This window comes from Tachyglossus aculeatus, chromosome X4 (assembly GCF_015852505.1).
Source record: "Tachyglossus aculeatus isolate mTacAcu1 chromosome X4, mTacAcu1.pri, whole genome shotgun sequence".
Lineage (NCBI taxonomy): Eukaryota > Metazoa > Chordata > Mammalia > Monotremata > Tachyglossidae > Tachyglossus > Tachyglossus aculeatus.
This window is the reverse complement of record NC_052098.1, coordinates 11688535-11702405: the sequence shown is the minus strand read 5'-3', so window position 1 is coordinate 11702405 and position 13871 is coordinate 11688535. Positions and strand designations below refer to the sequence as shown.

Genomic DNA, 13871 nt, shown 5'->3' with positions numbered 1-13871 from the left:
ATCTTATAGATAAGCTAGCCATGCACCTGGGAAGTGCAATTACTTTCTTCACAAGTATGTGGATATGCTAAATTATCAGCTTTAAGAGACCATCACTTTAGTCAGTGGAACAGTGTATCAGCTCCTTCCAAAGTGCTTCACAAATAAAATCTAGGGTTTCACATTTTTACGTGCAATGACACGATGTAAAGAATCCATTCATTGGCAACTATTTTGGGAACCTCCATGACTGGTTCTCAATTCTTTCAAAAACAAAGACTCTATTTTTAGAACTGACAAAATATGAGAAGGAAGTGAATAGACGGTAGGAGGAAAGGAAATGTGGCCTCAGTAGGGAAATTTTAACTCTAAGACATTTAATTTCAGAAAAGAGTAGGGGGAAGGGATGGGGGAAAACAAAAAGTAAAAACCCTGTTAACCAATAGGTGATAACTCTTGGGCAGGGGGAGGAGGGGGGTGACGTGAGCATTCCCAAATGGGTTGCCTGGGCACTTCTTGGTGCCCTGATGCCAATTAGTAAGTAAACACAATTAACAGATCAAGGTAGGAGCACCTTTTAAAAATGGCTTATCAGGCTTCTTCCACCTCCTCCTCCTCCTCCCACCCCCACTATGAACTACTGCCTTTTAAAATCCAAAAATCAATATTCACAAGAATTCATTCCATTTAAACGGCAGTCACAGATCTGGCTGACAACCTAAACTCTGATAACAAGATGTCCTTGGGAATTGCTGAAGAGAAAAGACACTCCCCTCTGATCTCCTGGCACATCCTCAGATTGAACTGGCTTAAATCGGCTTTATATCTGGTTCCACAGCTCCACCGCTAGAGTGTGAGCTCTCTGAAGGCAGGGATTGTGCCTACGAAATCCATTGTGTTGTGCTCTCTCAAGTGCTTAGTACAGTGCTCCGCACACAGAGCATTCAATAAGTACCACTGAATGACTGACTATTTCCCAAGGCTTCAATAACTGACCATCACCCAGCTTTCTAGGCCTCAGAGTGATGCAAAAGGCAACTGCTGGAATCGCCAAGAGAATCACTGGGGGGAGTAAGTAGGTGGATCCCATTCCGACACTACTGTGCCCTTCTCTAAATAAAACACAATAGACAACTGTATCTCTCCACTAAAGTATCTACACCATACATGCCCAGAAAGTCATTACTTCTAAAAACTTCCAAGTTTCTTCTTTCAATCCTCCCAACCTTTACTAAGACACATCACCAGTGCTCTTCTTCACTCTATATCTTTTGCATTTTTCAGCTTTTGGGTCTCCTGGGTATTCTTCTAAGTGGCCCTTAAAGTCAACAACTGTTGCCTTCCACTGCTTTGTATTTTTTAGATCCCCGCAAAACCCACTTGTATGAAAATTTATACAGATTCCAACAAAAGCATCCACTGAATGACAATGCTATAAGGAGACTCTGAAGTGAAAAGGGGTAAAAAAGAAGTCAACTACCGTTTGCAGTATTTTGCGACCAATCCTGTTATTTAAGAATATCTTTTTTATTGGTAGTCGTAATGGTACTTATTGAGCATCTGAGTACACATACTGCCCAAAGCTCTTGGGAAAGCAAAAGAGATCTTACAATCCAATAGGGGAGACAGATAACAAATACCAACAGTGGGAGCAGTAAGAAGAAAAATAATCAGATCAAGAACCAATATATCGGGATGAAATATCAGAATAAATTAATGAAGCTCCTTGAGGGCAGGGAATCGGGTCTATCAATGTATTCTCCCAAGCACCAAGAATAGGTGCTTGATACATATTATGGATTGAATATATATATATGTGGAAGGCAAATACTGAGGTTGGATTTGATACGACTCAGAGTACTGCCATTTCACCGTAGAAGGCTTGCTGGAGAAGTGGGCTTTTAGAGAGCTTTTAAAGATGCAGAGGACTAGATTTTTTCTTTTTTTTTTTTTTTTTTTGGTGTGGCGGGGTGGGGGAGTACCGTGCAGGGGGAACAGGTTGAACCGGGGTCAGAAGCAGATGGGTTGAAAGTCGGGTACAGTTAAATGGGGGAGCTTGGCATGAGTGAAGAGTCTGAGGTAGAGCTGTAATGGGTGAAGAGAGATAATACACAAGATGGGGGAATTGGGGACTCATGTGAAGCCCACTGGGCAGGAACTCTCACTATTTTGTTATAGGTATTATCCATGAACAATAACTGCGGTATGCATGCCTACAATGTGCCAAGCACTGTACCAAGCACCGGGGAGAGCCAAGATAATCACATAGCCTAGCAGAAAGAGCACAGGCCTATGAATCAGAGGAACTGGGTTCTAATCCCAACTTCGCCACTTGTCTGTTGTGTGGCCAAGGGCAAGTTACTTCACTTTGAGCCTCAGTTCTTTCATTTGCTCAACGGGGATTCAAACTCTGTTCTCCCTCCTACTGAAGATTGGGAGTCCCATGTGGGACCTGGTTATCTAACCCAGGGCTTAGTGCAGTGCTTGACACATAGCGCTTAACAAATAACACAATGATGATTATTATTCTTATCCTCTAGCTGTAATACTCTGGTACTCCTAACACATGGATGTTGTTTTTCTGTTTTGGTTTCATCTTTCTTTATGTGTCTTTCACCAACCCCCTTGCCCTTATTCTAATCCTCAGACTGTGAGCCCTTGGGGGCCAGGGACCTTGATTAATTCTCATCTCTGGAATTTTTTCCCAGTGTTTAATACAGTGCTTTGCCCACAGTAGATGCTCCATAAACACCATTAAACGAACTAAGGTGAACAAGTCCGGCAGGAGTCGCGTAAAACAGCTAACCTGGGAAGCAGAGACTGTAGCAGCTACCACGGCAACAGCCTGCCAGGTCATGATGCTGTGGCCACTTTGGCTGGAAATGGGTCTTGCATGGTACAAACCAAACCCAAACAAAGAAACCAATCTTGAGCGGCACTTTGTGGTGCACTGCACCTCTGCCCACCTATCTGCTCACTGCAGTCTGTGCCCCAGCAACACAACTTGCTGCCAATCACTCTCTCGATAATTAACTCCTTCGTGCAGGTTTTCGGTCATCTGTCGCCCACGATGGGACATCAACTCAATCCATCGCTTGTACATTTCAAAATAATCGTTGGTTGTTACAATGCACTCATCACCTGGGATGACGGAATAGCAAGTTTATTGACTAGTTTCTGAGCCCCACAGGAGAGATGATGATCTTGTAGCCACCTCAGTGCTTAGCACAGAGCTTGGCACCTAGAAAGCCCTTAATTCTTCTTGAGAGCTTACTATGTGCTATCTACTACGGTAAAGGCAAGCGTACCCCATGATACCATCAATTAGTTAGGATCTGTTCCAGAACGATTCCCGACAAGACAGCCAAATCCTAAGGTTAAGTAAAAGGTACACGATGGAATTACTCTCACCCCAGGCCTCTTGTCCCCAGTGGCTTTCATGCCCCTCTCATCCCAGCACCACAAACTGATCCCTCTCCCCCGTTCTACAGGATTTTCTTTTCTGCTTGCATTTTCATCATAGCAACAGCTATTGCTGCAGGTACAGCCACCCGGCTCCTATCTTCCCAGGCCAAAGCCATGGAAACACGGGCAGGGACATTTTGGGAGGGGATCCTGATGTGTCTTCCCCCCACCCCCCAACGATCACACCCTGATCCATCCCTGTCCCCTTTCCCACAGCTCTGGCCAGGGCAGCAACAGCTGTTCTATGATTAAAGTTCAAGCAAGTTCAGCAAAACTGCTGGGAACAGAAAATGGACTGACCTTCAGTGCTTCAATAGAATATTGGGGCAAACGTGTATCAGCAAATAATACGGAACGTACTGTGCCTGCAATATATAATAATAGTAATAATGATGGCATTTATTAAGCGCTTACTATGTGCAAAGCACTGTTCTAAGCGCTGGGGGGATACAAGGTCATGAGGTTGTCCCACGTGGGGCTCACAGTCTTCATCCCCATTTTACAGATGAGGGAACTGAGGCTCAGAGAAGTGAAGTGACTTGCCCAAAGTCACACAGCTGACAAGTGGCGGAGCCGGGATTTGAACCCATGACCTCTGACTCCAAAGCCCGGGCTCTTTTCCACTGAGCCACGCTGCTTCTCCACTATAGGGTGGATGTAATTCGGGGTATGCTTGAACAAGACAGTGCACTGAAGGCATTGTCTCCCACTTTGGGCTCAAGCTCTAAGTGGAAGATGGCAAGGCCCAGACAACACCCAGTGTTACAAACTGCAGCAGCCTCCTCAACATTCTAAATGGAGTTGAGAGAAACGGACCCTGTGGGACACAGAGACTTGAGGCTATGTGGTGGAAGCCGCTTCGGGGGGGATATACCGGAGAGCCTGTTCTGGGGTGGTCGGGGGGAGCCAGAGATCACTGGCACTGGGGAAGGCCACGGCCGATCACATGGGGGAAATCGAGGCCACAAGGTGGAAACTTATTATTCTGAACTGAAAGACTGAGCTTCAGCCATTAAGTGGCATTCCTAAAATCTGGTGAGACTTTGGAGCTAGGAGTAGAAAAAAATGATTCCTTCCCAATTCAACGATCGATTCATTTTTACCATTGAGCATTTCAATATTTTCATTTTTTTGTATTTCGGGGTCATTTAATTTATTGAACTGATCCGTATGGACAAGGGGGAAAGAAGGCACATTTCAGATGGAAAATAATTTGATCATGTCTCGAGTTAACTGGACGAATGGCTAAATCAAAGTGAATCTTTTTGCCCTTTACGATATTTACCCTGGTTGTCTTCACTGCTTCCCTCACTAGCTACCACGAAGTTTCTTTGACTTCACACTCAGCAGGTTCCATCCATCATTCCATTTATCTGGCTATGTCTCTTATTTAGCCTTTTCCTTCCACAAGTCTTTTGTTTTGAGACTTCCTTTAAAAAAAAATTCAGAACACCTTTCTGATTCCTTCTTTTCATGGTGGCTTCCTTCCTTATTTTCAATATGGTGTGGTTTCTGTAATTGCTTCTGTACAGCTGGTCTTACCATTTTAAAGCAGAAAGATTAAAAATGATCCCACTAATGGGTTTTCCCCCAACCTTCAAAAGAATCTACCCAGTCAAGTTCCCAGACTGCTCTTTTCTTGCAACAGTGCTGAAGGGTAAAACTGAAGCCATTTCAACCAGTTTTATTACGCTGCCTCAATGGTACAACGGTTAAAAAAGCAGCACAAATCTATGAACGTTGGGAAAAAGTCCTTCAGAATGGACTGTTCCTGAAATTTCAGATGTTTCTTATCATACCTCTTTACCTTGATGTGAACTTACCCTCATGTTAAATTTACTCTACCATGGCTCCAAAAAGCGCAACGAAATGGCAAGAGTCAAACGTATAATGCCAGGTCCCTCTAATGCGGGGCTTGCGGGTTCAAGGAAAGCTTGCATTCAGAGTACTTACACCTTGACCAAGGTCACTCAGGTGGACACGACTTTTCCTTCCAATTCCACATCATTGTCTATTCAGAGAGATGTGCATTTTTGGAAGGTTCCCTGATGCTTCTATCAAGTTCAAATCACAATGGGAAGTGAACAACATGCATTATGGAAGGACTGACTGTAGTGGGAGTTGCTCAGGTTTGCTTTTCCGTAATTATTATCACAATAAAACAGGTCAACCGACTGTCCACCCAGATATTTGGTAGTGCATTTTTTGGAGAAAGTTTCAATTTCATTTACCCTATCTTTCAGAACTCCAGATGACAATTTGTGTCTCTCGAGCATGAATTTCACCCAGTTTTCTGCTATCCTGGAGCTCTAACCCATAACAGAAACCTCCACTTGAGCTAATGTAATTCTTACATTTCAACTAGCCCTAAAATAAAAGCTAGGATGGCGCACAAATGCAATGTTGCGGAATAAAATCAATTACGTAGGAAAAGTGGATTGAGCTAAGTTTTCAGGGGGAAACAAATAATATAGATATTTTATTTCTGACTCGGGGACCTGATGGGTTCACCGATTTTATTATAAATAGAACTTTAAAACATTGATATTGTTTAAAATGAACATAATTGAAAACCCAAATATCGGGTTATTTAATGGAAAAGAGTTTATGGCACGAAAATACATTTCTGAAATGAGTTTCCTGCCTATGTTATCGCGCGTGGAAAATGCTGATTAATATGGAGCAGCTCATTATAGCCACAATCTGTTACTAGAATTCATCTTAAAACCCCAAATGCCTTGCTTAGTATAAAACTGCTTCTGATAGTCTTACGGCAAATAGTCCTTTGAGTGAATCTCTATGCAACCTGCAAAACTACTGGCCACATTCTACTACTAACTGGGGGAAATGTTTAACTTTCCCCTAGTCTCTATCTTCCAAGGCTCCTGAAAATTCCTCATTGAAAGCCATTAATGGGCTTTGCACAAATTTTAACACTTAGCAATCTGTTTAAAGAAATACTTTATAAAAAAGGACCCAAGTCTTAAATGAATCATTTCATTATTGCTGGCCAGTAAAAATGAGAAAATTAGTGAAAAACAGGCAGAATAAATGCAAAACACAACCACAAAGACTTAGAGAATGGGAGGAAAAATTAAATCACTCTCCCCACTTCCTAAACCTCTCATGGCTACCCACTGCTCTCCTCATCAAGCAAAACTCCTTACCAGTGGCTTCAACGCTCTCCACTTGATGAACCGCCTCTCTTCACCTGCTACTTCCCAGCTCACACTCCTCACACCGCCCATGATCACTTCTAATAAATACTCGATTCTCAACTCCCCGCCTCCAAACCCTCATGAATGGCAGTCTCTCTGCGTCAAGCTCCCTCCCCCTTTCAAGTACCCCAGACCACACCCCTCCCCATCTTCAAAACCCACCAAAACCCTATTTCCTCCATGAAACCTTCCACAGTTCATCAATTCCCAACACTCAAGCCATATCAACCCAACAGCCTCCTTTAGCACTAAGACCCATCTTGAGCATTTACTGAGCTACTTCATCCCGACATATTCATGCTACTCTCAGTTTCCTCATTCTTCCTTTCACTCTTCTGACCTTCCAGTCTTCCCCGTTAGATTTAAAGGAGTGTGTTTTTTGCCTCCGGTGTCCTCTTCCAAACACTTAGTAATAGTAATAATGATTGTGGTACCGTGCTCGGCACTGAAGAGGTAATCAATATGCATCTTTGAGAGCTCGCAGCCACTGAAGTCCTTTAAACACCTTTAAAACAATTTCAATTGAACCTCCCTCAACATGAATGCATTGAACACCTGGAAAAATCCACTAGTTTACTGGTCACTGAACATATGTCTACCTAGGGCAAATTGCACAACAGTTTGGAAGAAAATGGGAAGTTGATAAACACCCAAGTCTTCTATTGGCTCAAATCCTATTCTCAAGTTAACAGAAGGGAGCCTGGTAACAGTTCCTCAAGGTAAGGTCAGAGGTTTGTGGGCAGAGGATGAATAAAGAGTTGCCTACCTTGTCCAATGGTATGAGAAAGTTGAAGTTTCTGATCCAGTGGTACAAAGAGACGGGAACAGAGGGAAATTGAGTCGGGGTGAAATCCCAGCTGGGTGCAGGTCCTCCAACCAGCCTAGAAGCTAATAAAGAGCCAAAAGAGGGGTTGATCAGAGATCACGCCTCAATCCACGACTTGTTGAGCTACTCCACCTTTAAAGAAACTTTAGGGTATGCCATGCTGCCCTTTCTTCCATTCAGCAACCCAACTCTTTCTCCCTCATCAACTCCCATCCCCACTGTCCCCACTAACCATTCTTTCTTCAATGGCATTTGTTAAGGGCTTACTATGTGCCAGGCACTATACTAAGTGCCAGGGTAGATCCAAGTTAATCAGGTTGGACACAGTCCAAGTCCCACTTGGGGCTCAAAGTCTTAGCACCCATTTTACATATGAGGGGGAACTGAAGCACACAGAAGTGAAGTGACGAGTGGCGGAGCTGGTTTTGGTAGCCAGGTCCTCTGCTTCCCGGGCCCAGGCTCTTTCCTCTAAACCATAGTGCTTCCCATTCCAGGAGATTTTTAACCTTTCTTCCAAAGCTCCCCAGCAATCCCACCTTGCCCCTGATGACTTTGCCAAATCTTTCGTTGATTAAACTTGAAACAATCAGGTGTGAGTTCCCCAAAGTCTCCCTCTCAACTCCTTCCCATCCACTCTCCATCCTTTCTACATCCATTCTCTCTTCCTTCCCTTCTCAAGTCATCCTCCAAGGAAATTTGCTCTCAAAAATCTACCCGGGCCTCTCTCACCTTTCTTGCCTCTTCAACTACTCCTTCCCCTCTGGGCATATTCATTTATATTGTCTGTCTCTCCCTCCCGAGATTGTAATCTCCTTGTGGGCCGGGAACATGCCTACGGAATCTGTTATACTCTACTCTCCCAAGCTCTTAGGGAGAGTACAGAGGATTGCGTGCCGTGTGCTCTGCACACAGCAAGTGCTCAAGAAATATGATTGATTGATTAGGCATGCTTAAGTTTCCCCTCGACTAACAAAGCATTTTAGGATCCCACCCCTCTATGCTATTCTTGTCCAAACTCCTTGAATGGTTCAAACATGCTGCCACCTTCACTTCCTCTTCTTCAACCTCCTTTTAGACCCACCAGAATCTAGTTTCTGTCCCCTTCACTTGAGGCCATGCTCGCCAAGGTCATCAATGGATCACCTCCTTGCCAAATCTAATGGACTCAACTCGATCCTAATCTCCCTCGATCTCACAGTCATCTCTAATACCATGAACATGGTACTTCTCCTGGAAATGCTACTCAACCTTGGTTTTATGGATATAGTTCCCTCCTACATCTCCGGCACCCTCTTCTCAGTCTGTTTCCAAGTGTTTGATACATTCATGTTGTTACAGTCTGTAGACTGCAAGCCTACCAACTCTGTTGTACTGTCCTCTCCCAAGCGCTTAGTATCGTGCTCAGCACACGGTAAGCGATCAATAAATACCACCGATTGATTGGATCATCAAGGCTCAGCTCTGGGTCTTGTGCGTGTCTCACTTTTTGCTCATACGCGTGGCTTCAGCAACTACCTCTATGTGGACCATTCCCAATTTTGTCATCAGCCCCGACTCCTCGCCACTTCTGCCATCTCACATTTCTTCTCACCTCCAGGCCAACTCCGCAAAGCCACCTTCAGCTCAGTGGGTCTAAACCTGAATTCATCTTCTTTGCCAAATCTCATACTCGACCCATTCTCATCATCACCACCTTTTCTGTCTCCAAACCCCATACCCTTGGTATTATCCTCACCTCCTCACTCTTTCAGCTCTCACATGTGGCCCGTCACCTAAATCTTGTCTGTTTTCCTTCACATTTTCCCCAACCCATCCCTACCCGTCAACTCCGAACAGCAACCACCATGGTCCAGGCGCTTGTTACATCCCAGCTAAACTCTTGAATCAGCTCCTGTCTGTAGGCTTTAAGGCGTTCTATCAGTTCTCCCTCAACTCCACTCTGGTTACCGTTCCCCGCAAGCCAAGCTTCTCGCTATGTCCCATTCTCAATTCTTACCTGAAATTCCTCTACCCGTCAAATTGGCCAGACCACAGCTCTCCCCATCTTCAAAGCTGTACCAAAATCCCACCACCCACAGGCTTTCCCAGATTCATTTTTCTTCTCCCCAAGTCATAACTTCTAACCTATGTCCTCAAGACTTACGTACTCATCTCTTCTTCCTCCTCTCTGCAATAATCATAACAATTATGGTGATACTTGTTAAGTGCTTACTATGTGCCAAGCATTGTACTGAGCACTGGGGTGGATACAGGATAATCAATTCGGACACAGTCCCTGTCTGACAGGCTAAGTACATTATTTTAGTCTGTCTCCTCCATTAGGCTGCAAGTTCCTCGGGGGCTTCTATTTCTATCTTATTCTGCTGAGTGTATCGCACCCTGTAAGCACTCACTATATGTCGGCCCTGTTTACCCGCAACTCCCTGGATCGCTATCTAATGGGAACTTGTTCTCATTCTTCCCTGCCTCCAACTTCGTTACCCCAGCCCAGGGTGCTCACTCCTCCATAGCGCTATCAGATCACAACCCTCACCATCTTCAAAGCTCCCCGCAAATCCCACTGCCTCCAGGAAGCCTTTCCCAATGAATTTCCAACAACCCCCTCGCATCAACCCAGTAGCGACCTCTAACAGTTCTGTATTTTATTCAATCGTATTTATTGGGCACTTACTGTGTGCAGTTGTCTCTACCCAGCATTTATTTGCATATTCAATATTTTATTCAACTATTTTCCCCCACGTCTGTATTACCCGTTCAACTCTTACTTCCTTCCCTCCCCGCGACTCGGAAATCACTTTTGTTGGTCCCTCCCAATAACTTGTAAGCTCTCTGAGCCTGTGCACAGTGTGCCTTGCTTTTGGGGTTCTTTCCCAAGCACTCAAAAACACCAAATCGATTGTCTGTGTAACCCCGGACTGGTTTATCTTTTTGTTTACAGCTGCGGCGGTCCTGCCAGCCACTACTCCCTCCTCTCCTTTACCAGTCTACCTGGATTCTGAGGGCTGGGTCATGGCCCTGCATGTTGGCAGTAGGATGATGGGATGGGTTTTGGGGGGGGGGGGGGGGGTGTTGAAAAGCCTGAAATGACTGTGCCCACCAGGCAGACACGCTGATGTTAGGGAATCTGAAGATGGGCTTGGAGGTGGGATTGAGCACTTTGCCAATGCTTGTTTAGTCTACATAGCAGAGATGTTGAGCTGGTGCATGACAACTTCTAGAACAAACTGAACACGCTGACTACGTTGCTGGTAGTTCTTTGAACTTTCCTTATTTCCTTGCCAGGGCGGGTTTTATTCCCTGTTGATGAGGATGAACAACAGAGGCAGAGGAAACTATGGATTTTTTGACTGATGAAATATATACAGTGGAAAGTTCACTAATGGAATGTTGGTTCTTCAAACGAATTGTTTAGCCGAACCACGGCTGGTTGGAACAATCTCTTTTAAGACTGGAATAAACCCCGTACTGGGCACATACCTATCCTATATGGCCAAATTCAAATACCGTCTCCTTTTCTGAATTTTCAAGGCTGTGAACCAGCCTCTGCCCCAAATAGTTGTCGACTTTATTTCTTTTTTTTCCAAGACCCATGCAAACGCCAACAGCCAAATGGGCACAGATAATTTCAGCTGGGATGACGGAATCTCCTACCAGGTCCAGTCACAGAGATTTGTGGCAGTGGGAATCTGGACAAGGAAATGGATCAGTTTGTGCCATGCCAGTCTGCACTCTCTCATCCCTGTCAGTCAGGTTACCGGTGGGGCAGTGGGAGCAACAAGTCCGTAGATGGACAGGAGGGCAGCAGGCTGCCAAGTGCCCGTGAGAGTTTTACAAATAAAACCCAAAGTGACGGTAGCAGAGCACCGGTGCTGTTGCCAGAGTGCCACGGACCGGCTGGTGGTTGCCAGGGTGGCCACCTGGGGAGCCGCCGTGGTCTTCCCTGCTCACGTGAGCCAGCTATTTTCAGGGTGCCTATTGAGCCTGAAAATATAATATTAAATTACAATTTCTTCATATCTTAAGGCTGCGTCAAGTACAGCCACCAGCAGGATAATCAATGTTCTCGTTGAAAGTACAAGCTCTTACTTGCCTAGATACCTTCAATATAAAAATCACTGAGCATCACTAACTAACCTTATTTTAAGAAAGCTGTGGCCGAAACAAAGTTATGGCAAAATATGAGCTAACACTGCTCTAAAGCCACTATGAAAGACTTCCAGCTTCCAACGGAGAACAGATATAAAGCTCCTTCAACCTAATGGCAAGTCTGGCAATTCCCCCTTACATCATGGAAAACTATGCAATGTCTCTGTAATAAAGAAAATTTCTAATACCAGCCATGAGGCAAGTGTGTCCTTTTGAGGACAATTTTTTTTAAAAGCAGAAATATCTACTTTTTGGCCCAAATATGCACAGGGCGGGCTACTGCTGAGTGCATCCCCAACATTAGCAAGGATCAATGGGCTCTGCCTCTAAGCCCATTCTGGGATCTTGTTGTCATCAGGCCTCCCAGAGCAATTGAGAGCATTTCAGGCTTTTCCCACGCATGGATCCCATCCTCTCCAATTCTGTCAGTCGTTCCCCTGCATTGAGCCTCCAGACTTGACTCCTGGGCTAGTTGACAGATGACACTTAGGATAAGGGGAGCACAGGCCAGGCAGCACCTTGGCCAGCAGCTGCCAATCAATCGTACTTATTGAGCATTTACTGTGTGCACAGCACTGTACTCAGCGCTTGGGAGAGTATGTGGCATTGGTAGCCGTGTCTCCTGCCCCCAGGGAGCTTACAGTCTAGAGAGGGAGAACATTCAGGTGAATGCTAGGACCAATTAGGAGGTATGTGTGAGGATGCTTGATCACCCAAACTTACTGGTCCTCAACCCCTCGGGACTGAACTTTGTCAAAAAATACCAAGAGCAAACCACTTCCCAAGTGCGGAAGCTTAACGGCTGTTAATACCAAGCAGACTCCATGGACTTTTTTCTGACCAGCCAATGGGTCCGCCCTGGGCATTGGCTACTTAGGTAAGGTTTTCCCACCTCTCGTTAAAAAGAGAGATCCCAAGAACTCGCAAGAGAAATACGGTATTGTTGCCTTCACACTTCCCGAGGAAGCTATGATGCAAAATGGTATTTATTAAGCAGATTGGTATTTATTAGTGTGTGCAGAGCTATGCACAAAGTGCTGGGAAAAAATAGCCAGGTGGGAAAAACGCAGTGCCCGTCCCTCATCGGGCTCACAACATATGCCAAAGGAGTCAAATTGAAGCAAATGAGAACTAGTGGACAGCGGGTCTAGCTTAAACTCTTGCTTGTATCACTAGTCTGGGATCTGAAGCAAATCGCTAAACTTCTGTCTGCTGTGGTGACTTCAACTGAAGAGTGATACATGTCCAATCCTATACCTTCTTCACACAGATGATGCGAGGATTGATGAGGCAATTCATAAAAGTCAATTGACCTGAGCTCCCTAGGATGTATTATATAAAACCCAGGCATGTTTCCAGCACAAATCTATGTGATGTACTTTCACAAGCAACAGCTGTGGCAATTATAGATTGAAAGGTTGCCCCATCTCCCCTCTCAATTCTCCCCAACCATTTATTCCTCTTTCCTTCCACCAGGAGGTAAGCTCCCTGATGGCAGAGAATGTGTCTACCGACTCCATTGTGCTGTACTCCCCCAAGCCCTTAATACAGTGCCCCGCATGCAGTAAATGCTAAATACCACTGATTGATCCTTTGATGTCTAGTCCTATCACTCCTTGTCCTTTTTATTTTTACGGCTAAAAATATTATTTTTCTCTGGGGTAGAGAAAAAGATAATCAGCTTGGACACAATCCATGGCCCACGTGGGGCTCACAGTCTCGATTCCCATTTTACAGATGAGGTCACTGAGGCCCAAAAAAGTGAAGTGACTTGCCCAAGATCACAGAGCAGACAAATGGCTGGGATCAGGACCCAGCTCCTTCTGACTCCCAGGTCCGTGCTCTATCACTAGGCCCTGCTGCTTCTCACTTATCCACTCATGCACCAGTTTTTGGTAGCAGTAGAACTGATTGTGTCAAAACGCACCCCATCTTCATATCAAGTGCCTCAAAAAGTAGCATATTCTGATCTATAATAATAATAGCATTTATTAAGCGCTTGCTATGTGCAAAGCACTGTTCTAAGCGCTGGATCTAGGAAGTCCTTGATGTCCTTAGAGACAGCAATTCAAAGTGTTAAAAATAGGAACGACTAAGGCACAAAGGAGCCTATAAACTTGAAAGAGGCGAGATTGTCAAACAGCATGAGACTAAATGTATCTCTGAGGTACTGTGATTGTCTAACACTTTTTAAAACTATGGAGCATGAAATGAAGGAGTATACAAAAAGTCAGCAA

The 13871-nt window shown here is 44.8% G+C and overlaps 1 protein-coding gene across 6 annotated transcripts in view; it reads right to left on the bottom strand.

The window, feature by feature from the left end:
- Positions 1 to 13871, bottom strand: part of ABHD17B (abhydrolase domain containing 17B, depalmitoylase) — a 49911-nt gene that overhangs the window by 31851 nt on the left and 4189 nt on the right. For all 6 annotated transcript variants that reach the window (XM_038769635.1, XM_038769636.1, XM_038769639.1 and 3 more), the window contains exon 2: positions 7429 to 7550. The gene's annotated coding sequence lies outside the window, so the exon portion shown is untranslated. The remainder of the gene's footprint in view (positions 1 to 7428; positions 7551 to 13871) is intronic.